Raw genomic sequence first — 14,186 nt, 5'->3', positions numbered from 1 at the left:
CTGAGGCCTAGTATCTGAGCCAGCACCTGCAGCAAGGATCCGCTTAGGCAATTCCATGCAAACATTTGTGCAGCAGCAGCAGCAGCAGCAGCAGCAGCAGCGAATATTTGTCAAACAACATAGATCCAAGACATCCCCTCCCTAGAAGCAAAGCCCCTCCCCCGTCCATCCAACAAGCACCCAGAGAAGCCAAGCTTCGCCGCAAGGTACTTCTTCTTGGTTTTAAAAGGAAGAAGCAATCACTTTGAACACCGCTCAGCTCTGTCATTTCAGCTGGCGGAGAGACAGACAGACAGGGGGACACCATATTTCTGGGGTGGCTTTCTTCATCTTCCCTACCTGCTGGCACTCTCTTTTTCTGACCTCCACTGACACCTGCTGCTGCTGCTGCTGCTGCTGGTGCTGCTGCTGAAGAGGTGCCCTGTCCTGCTGGCACACTTGTCCCTTTGCCCCTTACCAGCATGGCTGCTTACCTGGCATTTGCATAAATATGTGTAGCAGGCTTCCCCCTAGCTCCCTTACCACCGCGGTAGCCATTACAGGATCGCGCGTGCACAGTAAAGATAGCGCACGCGGTCCCAATGCTACAGAGGTCCTGAGTGGACTACAATTCCCAGCAGCCTCTGGGGATTGCCCTTTCACCCACATCACGTGCAGCCAGCCAGCAAATAGGGTTTTGCAGCTTCTCCTGTGGAGGAAGGATACAATGTTGCGGGGACCACGTTGTCAGTTGGAGCTGGGATCAGGAAGGGGGAGGAAGTGTGTAAGGAGCAAGGCTCTTACACTAGGCCAGGTTACCCCCAGGTCCCAGGTAGGTCCCACTCCCAACTAGGTTAGTGGGTAAGTTCTTAGGGAAGACCCCTTAGATAGGGACCCTGCCCTTAGGTGTGTGTAAGTCTAGTCAGTGGCACAGCTGCCGTGGTGTGTGCTCTGACTAGAATATACAGAGTGGCTTTGTAGTGCAGCCACAGCAGTTATTTGGCTGTGTCCGTGAGAGGCCCCTCATAGGAAGAAGGGGGGTTGCTTTCTAGTCATTCAGTGTGTGTTATATCACCAGTGGCAGTTGCATGTGGTGAGCTGCCAGAGTCTGGGATCAGACAGAAGCTACAGGGAGAGTTCTTCTGCATGCAGGGACTAGGGTAGAGGCATACCCCAGGGCCCAGTTAGTCCCCTATGACACCAGAGGATGCTGTGTGGTATAGGGTCGGCCTTAGGACAGGGACTCCTTCACCATATTTAGAGAGCAAGAGGATTTCTGTCTGACAGTACCTGACTGTCAGTACAACGTGTATCAGAGACTGTGTTCAAGGTTCATTCCGGCTGGAGATTCTTTTCCCTGTGGAGTCAGCATGTGCATCCATTCCTGCAGAGAGCAGCGCAGCACGCCGTGGGATCACTGTGCGGTGTTGCTGAGTCCAAGGATTTTCCTGACCAGGACTGGTCAGGGAGGTAGTATACATTAAGTGCACCACCGGGCCCCAACACAGGGAAGCGCTATCCCTCACACACACTTTCTTTACTGTTGTGGACACTCAAGAGACTGAGGGGAATGTGATGATGGACATGTGGGTGAGGGGATGGTATGCATTCAGAGTGATGCACTGTTATTCATATATTGTTTGATGTTATGCAAAGAGAGTGAAGTTACAAGTCTAATTTTACCAAGGCGGAGCAGCACATCTTCCATAGCACAAGCGCTTGGAAGTTTTATATCCGATTAATCTATTAATTGTCCAAATGTGATATATGTTTATGTCTCAATTGTTATGTTTTAATAAATTGCTCTTAATTTGTACACACTAGCATATCCCTGGTAATACACTATTGCGGTGTTTTTTGCCTTCTCTTTTGTCTTCCTTCTTCTGAGGTTTTTCAGCTCAAAGAAAAGATCTGCAGCAAGAGAATCAGTGTCCATTCTTCCCTCAGCGCCATAGGAGGTTTTCATCCACACAGACTCTATATCTGGTTAGGAGATACCGGATCAACCTCTCAGGCTGCTCAAGGACTACCTTAACATCTCAGTATCACAGGTTTTAATAATACTATTTGTTGTATATTGTTTGTGTCACATACGGTTTACACTAGCGCTATTTACACTTTTTTCCATCATCTTACAAGTCATGCTCAGTAAATACTGTTTATTCACACGGTGTGTATTTACTGTATGGTTGTTCTGGTGAGGGCACACTCCCACCCCGTTAGGATCCCTCATCAGTGGAGGCGCTGCACCGAGTGTAAGTACATACCCCAGGATCCCCGTGGCAGAAGCTCAGCTCTCATGGTTGCCAAACAGGTACCGCACCACACTGAGAAGTAGTCAGATACACCTACCCACCCCAATATCACTTAGGGGGGGGAAAGAGGGCTACATTTGGAGGCGCTGCTGAGATCCAGACCAGGGGTGCTCGAATTCAGTATAAATTATGTTGTTCTCATTATCTTTGCCATCCTGCCAAGAAGTGTACGAATGGGCATTAAAGGGGCAAGTCCCGCCCTCGCAAACCCTTGCTATAGGACGAGTTCCTGCTGACTCTCCCTCCTGTGATATTTGCTTAATATTGGGTCAGTACCCAGGCTTATGGGGTGCAAAAGTCTTAGGCTGCTGCGTAGATGCAGACGGAGTGTGGTGCTCAGTGTTGGTGAGGGCCGAACAAGTTTTAATAAGAGAAGGAGGCCCATCCAAAATATTGCTCCATGGAACCCTCACTAAAGTATGGTGTCCTGTTATCTACCCTGAAATGCCAGGGAAACCAGAAGGCTACCCCCCTATCTATGCAGAGAGTCATAGTGTAATTGATGAGACTGTGATTAAAATGGAGGATCCCTCAAGCAGTGAGTCACACCTAAGATGGCGGATCCCTCCAAGTCGGGCGAGCACCAGGACTGTACAAGAAATTGTTGCAGAATATTGTCCGGATCTGGCGTGAAAAACAGAGCCCCGCCCCTGCGCTGTGAGTGGCTCAGCGCAGAGTCAGAACCACTCCTTGAAAGAAGGTGCTCCTCCTCTGGAGTCCACCAGGGGGAGCCAGCACAGTGAGTCTCAATCAGTAACTGCTGTCTCCACTAAGGACAGTACAGGATGCAGCGAACCACATCCGCAGTTGTATGGTGTTTGGCCAGCAGAGGGACTGTATGTGACATTTCTTTTGTGCCCGTGCTTACAGAAAGACCTTAATCTCTCTGGTGGTATGAACTTTGATCCCTATCAGCGACCACAAGGGGTTCAGGTTGTGAAAGTGGAAGGTAAAAGGTACGTCAGGTGCCTATGCCTCAAGTGTGATTTTCCAGATGGCGAATTGAGCTGGGGACCCAAGTGTGCCTGCTGCGAGGCACAGTTCCTAAAACCAGTGCTGCTCTGTTGTACAGAACCCGCAGAGGAAGATGCGGCTAACCAACCAACCTCAACTACTGAGGGCCCATGCGCCCTAACCGCGGTTCCAGATTCGGTTCAAATGCCGGAACCACAGATGACAAGTGAAGCTGAGGACAAAGAGCCATTTGCCTCGCCTGCTGTGGGGCCGTGTGCCCTACCACTGCCAGTCCGGCCTACTACGATGGTACCATCGGTCCTAGGCTTGGGATCAGTACCTTACGACGACAAGGGTGAGTTGACTGCCCCAGGTGTGTCGGGTGTGAGCTTCCAGGTAACCGCGGAGCACGGTAGCTCCTTAAGTCTGGCCACCAGGACGATTGGCTCCACTCGGCATCCCGTCCTGACGGAGGTGTCCCCCTTAGAAGACCGCTGTCCAGTGGTGCGAGTGGACCAGTACCCACCGCCTATCGTCCAGGTGAAGAGGAAAGACAGCCCCATCATGATGTCCAGTGCTGCTATAAGTATTACTGTGACTGAACTGAGTGTGAGCCCGTGCGCTCCAACCCAAATGGTCCCAGGACTGTGATCCAATGCTCCAGAGTTTAAAGACAGTGAGTGGACTGCCCCAGAAGTGCCGGGGACAGGTCCCAAGACAGCCGAGGTGGGAACTGACAGCATCCCTGAGGACCTGTTGGCCACCATGAATCACCGCAGTGTTTAGGTATCAACCCTTTACCCCCTGCAGGATGTAACAGAGACTTTGAGTACAGAGACATTGCTAATTGCTCGCTTCCCAGTGCAAGCCTCCCAGGTACTTAGGGACAAGGACTGTGTTGTTAGTGATCCAGTGAAATTTGCCTCCGCTAAGCGCGACATGGAGCGTTTCATTCACCATGTGGTGGACCGAGGAAAAGGTCAAGACCTCCTGGCTTACCGCATCCATGCCGCAGATGGCCAGGTAAAGGTCTGGCCAAGAGACACTGTGCTATTCCTTCCACCAGGGGGAGGAAGTAGCAGGAACATATGGGTATTAACCCTTGGAGTACCGAGTCTCCAAACCACAGAAAGGTACAGAGTCTGCAATCTTCCAATATATTTTGGAGCTGACACCACTAAAATAATGACTTCTATAGTATTGATGGAGGAAAAGCAATGATGAAACAGGCAGTGGGCTGGTCAATCCTTAGAGATACAGCGGAGCCTCTTCAAAGAAAAGACCCCGAGGTAAATCAAAAACCGGTGCCGTTTAGCCTCAAAACTGCCTGATAGAATAATGGCTTTAAATGTATAGTTCGTTACTCACGATACCCGGTCTGCAAGCTGCTCAGAATGCTCCGGTGGCCATCTTGCTTCCTCGTGGTGTCGGCGTGCTCCTATCCGGAAGTGACGTAAGTAGGGAGGGGATTGGTAACCGTGGTCACAGCACTCCACACAACCAACGCTTGAAAAAGTAAAAAACTTTATTTAAATGCTACAGTGAGCATACAAGCACCACTCTGACGCGTTTCGTCTATAGAAAGACTTTTTCAAAGAGAAAAAGTCTTTCTATAGACGAAACGCGTCAGAGTGGTGCTTGTATGCTCACTGTAGCATTTAAATAAAGTTTTTTACTTTTTCAAGCGTTGGTTGTGTGGAGTGCTGTGACCACGGTTACCAATCCCCTCCCTAGGGGGAGGAAGTAGTTCGGAACCAATGACTGTTACCCCAGAGCATGATTTCCAAGAGATTACCCAGGCGGAGGCTCACAAAAGTCAAAGTGAGGTACCCCCACATTATCAGTTAGGGGCACCCCACAATTGGTCTCAGCAAGCAGCTAACACTCAGCTGGCCTCGGTTATCTTATGTGAACTGAACTGTACCCTATTGTTTAGAGTCAAGTGTGATAAGTTGTACATATCATGCCCTGCATTTTTATTGTATACACGTATGTTGAGTGACGTCGTTCCCCAAGCGGGGACGTTGGATTTTTCACCAGGGGGAGAGTGTAGCAGGCTTCCCCCTAGCTCCCTTACCACTGCGGTAGCCATTACAGGATCGCGCATGCGCAGTAAAGATAGCACACACGGTCCCAAAGCTACAGCGGTCCTGAGTGGACTACAATTCCCAGCAGCCTCTGGGGATTGCCCTTTCACCCACATCACGTGCAGCCAGCCAGCAAATAGGGTTTTGCAGCTTCTCCTGTGGAGGAAGGATACAATGTTGCGGGGACCACGTTGTCAGTTGGAGCTGGGATCAGGAAGGGGGAGGAAGTGTGTAAGGAGCAAGGCTCTTACACTAGGCCAGGTTACCCCCAGGTCCCAGGTAGGTCCCACTCCCCACTATGTTAGTGGGTAAGTTCTTAGGGAAGGCCCCTTAGATAGGGACCCTGCCCTTAGGTGTGTGTAAGTCTAGTCAGAAATTCTTTTCCCTGTGGAGTCAACGTGTGCATCCATTCCTGCAGAGAGCAGCGCAGCACGCCGTGGGATCACTGTGCGGTGTTGCTGAGTCCAAGGATTTTCCTGACCAGGACTGGTCAGGGAGGTAGTTTACATTAAGTGCACCACCGGGCCCCAACACAGGGAAGCGCTATCCCTCACACACACTTTCTTTACTGTTGTGGACACTCAAGAGACTGAGGGGAATGTGATGATGGACATGTGGGTGAGGGGATGGTATGCATTCAGAGTGATGCACTGTTATTCATATATTGTTTGATGTTATGCAAAGAGAGTGTTATTGAAGTTACAAGTCATGCTCAGTAAATACTGTTTATTCACACAGTGTGTATTTACTGTATGGTTGTTCTGGTGAGGGCACACTCCCACCCCGTTGGGAACCCTCATCAGTGGAGGCGCTGCACCGAGTGTAAGTACATACCCCAGGTTCCCCGTGGCGGAAGCTCAGCTCTCCTGGTTGCCAAACAGGTACCGCACCACACTGAGAAGTAGTCAGATACACCTACCCACCCCAATCTCACTTGGGGGGGGGGGAAAGAGGGCTACACATAGAAGCAAGCTGACACTGTCTGCTGCTCCCTGGATAGAGATAGAGATAGATAGATAGATAGATAGATAGATAGATAGATAGATAGATAGATAGATAGATCGTTTTTTTTGCACCGCTCAGCAGATACATTTTTGCTGCTGCTGCTGCAACTCATATTATACAGTTCTTGGCCCTTTTTGTTTAGAATGTTTTTTTCATGAATTATATGTGTTTCCCTATTTCCCAATCCACCTGAATTTATTCCTAAATGTCTGCGCAGGTGGCTAATTGTAATTTCTCCCTGTTTGAGATGTTGCTACCTGGCTAGTTGGTAGGTGGGTGGGTGCTCCTTTTATGCCACAGTTATTGACCAGGCCCAAAGCCCAAGCAGTGGCAATAGCAGCTTGTCTGAACAAACACCTGTGCTGTGGGTGGTGGTTGTTGTTGTTGATTTTTGTTTCTGTTTTTTCTAACAGTCGAAAAACAGGGGAGAGCGCGCACGCAGTCCCCCACTACCAGAAATTGTGCGGTTGAGTTTCCCACATGTGGGGAAATCGCAGAGGTCAGCTAGCTCCAAGTGCAATGAGCAAGCCTCACCCTGGGAGAGCCACCTGCAGGATCGTTTTTTTTTTTTTTCGTTCCTATTAAATGTTTTTATTCATACATATTTATTTACAGAGTTACTTTTCGGAAAATAACAAACCCCCCTTTCATTACAACAACCCATACATTTTGTTAATACAGTACATTTCATATTTCAACATTCAAATACATTTTATAATATAGAAAAACTCTTTCCCCTCATTAACTAGCACCCTATGCAGGGACAAACACCTGTCCTGTTTTCCCTCATCCAACACATTCTCCCTCTTTCCAGCTCTCACACTCCCCATATGCTCTTCCTCCGACGGTCTCCCACCAGAGGGGAGCACCGGCCCCTTCTCTCCGATACTCCACCAAACGGACCCTCGTAGCACATTATTGCTCCTCACAATTACTTTCCCCCCTTTCCGGGAAGCTTTCTTTCTCTCTCCCTTTGGTAAGAGCATATGCCCCCCCCCCCACCCATACACTCTCACCACACTCCCTTTAACTCCCAAAACACCCCTCAATTTCTCAATCTATTAACACATCAACATTTTCACCTCTTTTTTTCCCTCTATATTTTTCTATACATTTTGCACAAACAATAATACATTTTCCTATCCCTATAAGGAAAACCCAGATAATCTCTCCTCTCCCCACCCTTTTATACATTTTTAACCATTTTATTCCAAATTTTGGTTTCCATAATTCTCTTCCTTCATTTTCCCCCAACTGCTTCACATCCAACAGATAATATGTATACATTTTGCTCAGAACAACTCTCACACACACATTCACTCCAATCTCTTCTCTATTATATATTAACACATTCCTTACATCCCACACCACTTCTTGTATACAGTTTATTATCTTCCACAACACGCTCCTCCTCTCCCCCTCCACCTCACACAACCCATACATCATCATATTGAATTCTAGGGTTCTGATCCCTAACAGCTCTTTTATCAGCTTCCCCTGACACTTCCATACCCTTCTGACAAAGCTACAATTCCAGAACAGATGGACCACATCCTCTACTCCTCCACACCCTTCTCTAGGGCATATTTCTGACTCTGCTAGATGTCTTTTCCTCTGGAATTCCCTTACGGGCAGGCAGCTGGGCACTGCCATCCAAGTCACGTCCTTCTGAGTGTTTGTCAGCCCCTTGTGATTTACATTCTTCCACATTATTTTTAAATGCTTTTCAACCAACCACCCAACACTTTCATACTCATCTCTTTCTATAATCACTCTTGTAATTTTCTTTGATCATCCCATAGTGATCTTTCTACCCCAACCAAATCAAACTCCCTAATAAATTCCTCTATTACCCTGTAATTTTCTGGTGTCTCAAAACAAAACGGCCTCCTCAGGTCTGTATTACACAACCCTAGTTTCCTCAGCATCCCCCCGCAGCATATCTCCCCATGCAGGCAGCTTTTGTTTCTTCCCCATTAATCAACTTTATACAAACTTGGATGTACTTTGCCCCCAAAATCACCTCCATCCTTGGAGCTCCTTTGCCACCTTTCACCTTCTCCTTACATACAATTTGTCTCACCAATTTTTCCTCTTTTGACCCCCAAAAAAACATAAACAGGAACCTTGTAATCTTCCTGATCCACTTTGCTGTGGCAGGGAAAACCATTCCCATGTAAAGTAAAATTGGCACAAGTACCGCTTTCGTCACCAATATATTCCCTTCTAAAGATAATTTTCTTAATGTCCAAAACTGGATTTTTCTGCTAATTTTTCCCCCTATCATTTCCCAGTTTGCCTCTCCTCTAAGATCCTCATCAAACAACACCCCTAATAATTTTATCTGTTTTTCTTCTTCTGGAATCCCACTTTTATCCAGTTCCTGCCAGGCCCCAAAAGCCTTGCAGCTGCTTTTACTCCAATTTACTTTAAAACCTGAAGCCTGGCAGAAGATTTCCACATGTAACTGAGCTCTTTTAAGGGCCATTTGATTAGTACATACCAGAGTCAGAACGTCCATGTATCCTAAAACTTTTATATTTCTCCCCCCACTCCCAGGTATTTCTACGCCTCTTATCACTTTGTCACTTCTGATGCTCTGCAAAAGCGGTTCTATTGCGCATATAAAGGCCAAAGGTGACAGCGGACAACCTTGCCTCACCCCTGACTTTACCTGTATCCTTTCTGACAAAAACCCATTAACTAGGGCTCTACTAAATATATCCCTGTACAAGCATTTTATCCAATCTACAACCTCCACTGGAATCCCCAGCTTCTCTAAAACCTTAAACAAAAACCCATGAGAGAGGCGGTCATATGCCTTCTCAAAATCGATGTTAACCAAACCTAAAGCTTGCTTCCCTTTGTTACAGTGCCAAATCATGTCTCTAATAAGCCTTAGGCTAAGGTCCCGTTGCACGCGTCCGCACGGCTGGCTTGCTTGCCGGCGGCGCGTGCAACTCGCTGTACCGCGATCTGCGGTCTACAGGAAACTTCAGTAGTAGCGGGGGGCGTGGCCAAACGGGTCGGGGGGGGGGGGTGCGGCCATGACGTGAGGGGGCGCGGCCATGACGTGGGGGGCCGGAGCGGGAGGATTGACAGGGAGGGGGGGGGCGTGGCTTGAGCGGAGGGACCCGCTACTCTTCCCCCCACCTCCCTCCACGGGCTGCCACGGGCTGCAGGTAAGTAAAAAAAACACACACACGCAGGCACTCATACACACATACATACACACGCACACACAGGCAGGCACTCATGCACACATACACACACACACACACACACACACACACACACACACACACACACACACACACACACACACACACACACACACACACACACACAGAGACAGGCACTCAGGCACACACATACACACACAGACAGGCACGCACGCACTCAGACACACACACAGACAGGCACTCACGCTGCTTTCACTCCACACTCCTCCCCGCTCCTCCCCGCTCCCCGAAGCCTCTCCTCCTCCCGCAGCCTCCCCTTCCCATTGGCTCACAGCCACACCACGTGACGCGTCGAAGCTAGGAAACACCATTCTCTTGTGTCTCCTAGCGGCTGACGCGCCACAGCGTGTAGTCAGCTGTGCCGCCAGTGGGGACCGGGACCGGCTCGCGAGGATTCCCCTGCTGGTGGGGAACTCGCTACATTGCCGCCCGCGCCAACGAGCGCAGCGGGTCCCAGGCCTTAAGTTCCCTGTTATCTGCCTCCCTGGCACAGCACACACCTGCTCCTCCTCTACAAGTTTGCTAATTACCACTTTAATTCTCAACATTATCAACTTTGCCACAATCTTGTAATCAGCATTTAACAGGGTTATAGGACGCCAATTTTCCAGGTCCTTTCTATCCCCTTTTTTGAATATCAGGGTAATTATTCCTTCCTTAAAGGATTCTGGTGTTCTTCCTTTTGTCATTATCTCTTTGCATAGATGTATTACCTCCGCTCCAATCACATCCCACATTTGCACATAGAATTCATGGGGCAATCCATCCTTACCAGGTGTTTTCCCTTTCCTCCCACTCCTTATTACTTCCTTTACTTCGTCCTCATTTACTTCTCTCTTTAGAAACTCCTGATCTTCCTTATCTAATTTATTTTCAATGTTTCCAATCACATCTTTCTCTATATTGCTGTCTCTTTCTTTTTCCTTAAATAAGTCCCTATAAAACCCCTCACTTCCCTCAGCACCCCCTCTGTTCCCTTCACCTCCTCCCCCTCTTTATTTAGCACAGGGGTTAAGCTTGCTTTACCAGAATAAGCTTTCTTAAAAAAGAAAGAGGTACATTTTTCATTTTTTTCCACTGCTTCCACTCTTGCATCATGAATGATTTTTTCCCTTTCTCTTCTACTAATTTTCTAACCCCCTTCCTTGCTTTCTCTAATTCCTCCCCCACATCTTCCCCCATGTCTCTCAGCCTAAAAAGAAACTGTTTCCTTAATATTGCCCTTCTATATTCCTCCTCCTGCCTTCTTGCTTTTTCCACACCTTTTTGATGAAAAACTTCTGTGTTTTTTCCTTTACCCACTCCCACCATTCACTCACCCCCCAAATTCCCTCATTCTCGCCTTTAATGTAACATACATACATTCATACTGCTTCCTTACCCGCTCCTCCTCTAGCAAGGACACATTTTGTTTCCAAAAGCCATTCCCATGCCTCTCTATCCCCTCCAGTTCTAATTTGCATTGCACACACACAGGGTCTGAGAACAGCACTTTTACCCCTTTCCATTCCTCCACCTTTACACCCTTTGGAATAAAAACATGACCAATCCTTGATTTTACCCCTCCACTCTCACTAACCCATGTAAACTCCTTTTTTCCTTCCCCCCACACTTTGAACGCATCCCTTAGACTAAAATCATTCAACATATTTTTCAACAGAATCCCTGAAGCATCTGGCTTGCTCCTTTCTCCCCCCCCCCCCTGTCCCCCTCATTAAGTATGCAGTTAAAGTCACCAATCACAAGCGTTTGGACTCTCCCTGGCAAAACTTTTTTAAAACTTCAAACAAATTCCTTCTTTGCCTTTCCTCAGGCGAAGCGTAAACATTAAATAATCTAAACATTTCCCCCCTCCACTTAAACAAAACAAACATTAACCTTCCCGGTTCTATCACTTCATATTTACAAATTTTAAACTCCTGTCCCTTAAATAAAATCCCTATCCCACTATTTCTGCTCTCCCTACTGCCAGACCATACAGAATCCCTCCCAAACCCGTTCTTCTTTTCTTGGTGGGTCTGTGATCCCACATTCCTGCAAACAAATAATGTCACTTTTTGCTTGGCCTCCAAGTCCAAAATCCTCGCTCTCCTTGCCGGGCTTTTTAAGCTTCTCACAGTAAGTGCGGCTGTTACCAAAGTCATTCAGCTTTTTTTGAGAGAACAAAAAACACAAAATATCACCAGGGGAGAAAAAAACCAAACCCCAATACTTATCTTATGTCCTGGTTATCCTTGAGGGGGGCTCTCTCCACCTCTTCACTGTACCCCAACACCATGTTATTTGCTAAGCCTTCTTCCACAAAAGATTCGCTTTTCCCCCCTGGAGAAGCCTGCCCATCCGGCGGTCCTGAGTAGGTGGAAGGGCTGGGTGAGAGGCTTCCCACCTGGCTGATCACTTCTTCCCTCTCATCCCTGCTTCTGGCTGATGCCTCGCTCACAGTATCCTCCAGCAGCCCTCCACGGCACCTTGCTTTTGCAGGAGTATGTTTTTCTTCCTTTTCCATCTTTCTTTTCCCCGGGCGCTCTTCTTGCCCTCCTGCAGCCAGCGTATCCATGCTTTCTGCTGAACCTTTTTCCTTCTCCCTTTCCAGGGCCACATCTTCTTCTCTCTGTACATCCTCCATCAATCCTGCTGTAAGAGGCTCCTCCCCTTCTGCCTGTCCCTGATCCATGCCTGTATCTGGCAACTCCTCCTCCAGCTCCTCAGCTGCTGATTCAACCCTGGTTAAGGGCTCATCAGGGGGAACCTCAGCAGCTGGTTCCACGGGCGTTTCCTCCCTGCTTTCAGTGCCATGCATCAGATCATATTCACTCTACTTATTAACCCATCTATCTGCGCGCTCTGCAATTTCCTTTCTTCTTACAGCCTGTGTATATGTCCTCTTCTTAGTACAATTTCTAGCCATGTGCCCTGTTTCCTCACATAAGTCACATTTAGATGGCTCCTTGCACTCTGCAGCGTAATGACCCTCCTTTCTGCATTTGCGGCAAACTGCTACATTTTGTTTATCACAGTTCTCCTGTGTGTGCCCAAACTCAAACCACTTTCTGCAGTATTGCGGCTTGCTCCGGTAGTACAAATACCCCCGGTTTCCTCCAATGTTAAAGGTCCCTGGGGGTGCATGACTCCATGAAGTTCCTCCATGAAGACCATACATATCATTAAATGGCTTAGATACATCGATGATGTGCTTTTGGTATGGGATGGCACAGAAAAACTCCTCCAAGAATTTATCCAGCTACTAAATACCAACGAACATAATCTCAAACTTACTTATCAAATAAGTAAAGATAAAGTAGAATTTCTGGATATTACTATCTTTAAATCTGAAAGAGGAGAGATACATACAAGTATATATCGAAAACCGACGGCAACTAATACACTGCTTTTAGCGGAAAGCCACCACCCAAAGCACATCATCGAGAATATTCCCATAGGACAATTTCAACGATTACGTCGAAATTGCTCAACAACAGCTGAATACAAAAAACAAGCTGTAGAGATGAAAAATAGATTTCAAACAAGGGGATACACAAAGAACAAAATATAAAAAGCATATTTCAAAGCGCAACAAATGGACAGACCAAAACTTCTAACTAATAAAAGGATTCAAGAAACTGATCACAACATAAGATTTATCAGCACTTTCTCTGACCAATCCTACCAAGGCAAAAAAATCCTTAATAAATATTGGGATATTCTCCTTGAAGATCCAGACCTAAGAATGGTATTAAAAGAACAACCACAAACAGGCTACAGGAGAGCTAAAAACCTTAGAGATACTTTGGTACATAGCCACTTTCAAGCACAACCTTTAAAAACATGGATGGGGACAAACCTATAGGGTCTTACCCATGTGCTCGATGTAAAGCATGTAATTTTATGACTAAAACGAAATCCTTCACTAATTCTATGAAATCAAAGACATTTAATATTAAGAACTTTAACTGTCAAACAATGGGAGTGATCTATTTAATTACATGTAAGTGTGGCGAAATGTATGTGGGAAAAACAAAGAGACATCTGAAAACGAGAATTTTGGAACATATGGGAGACATTGGAAATACAAGAGATAAACCAGTAGCCAAACATGTGAATGAAATACATCAGGGAGATATTAAACACTCCCATTTACTGGAAGTGAACATGTGGCACCAGGCCCAAGGGGAGGAGACTGGGATAAACGTCTCCTACAGAGAGAATGTCCATGGATATTCCTATTACAAACACAGAGTCCAGATGGTTTAAACAAAGGTTTTATTTCTTCAGCATACTTATAATAATCACATATCAATTTATTATTTATAACATATAATACATTTTAGAAATCATATTACTTACTAATATCCGATATAGAGATAAATCTATTCGCTTTACATACATCTGTATATGAATTTGCAGTTGTTTCACTTATAGAATTAAGTTATACATTTGCTGAACTCACCTTAGAAATCACTTTAATTAGAATTATATTTTATTTATATATATATATATTTTTAAATTTAATTTTCATATATTTTAGATAGTTATTAAATATATTAATCTAGTCTGGTTCGCATTGACCACTAGGGGCGAATCAAATTAGAGAGTATCACTCCTAC

At 46.5% G+C, this 14,186-nt stretch overlaps 1 pseudogene; it reads right to left on the bottom strand.

Moving 5' to 3' along the window:
- Positions 1-6,761: 6,761 nt before the first annotated feature.
- Positions 6,762-6,902, bottom strand: LOC142484963 (U1 spliceosomal RNA; annotated as a pseudogene).
- Between the last annotated feature and the right edge of the window lie 7,284 nt (positions 6,903-14,186).

Source organism: Ascaphus truei, unplaced genomic scaffold (genome assembly GCF_040206685.1).
Source record: "Ascaphus truei isolate aAscTru1 unplaced genomic scaffold, aAscTru1.hap1 HAP1_SCAFFOLD_483, whole genome shotgun sequence".
Classification (NCBI taxonomy): domain Eukaryota; kingdom Metazoa; phylum Chordata; class Amphibia; order Anura; family Ascaphidae; genus Ascaphus; species Ascaphus truei.
Note: the sequence above shows the minus strand (reverse complement) of the source record. Positions and strands in the feature narration are given on the sequence as shown.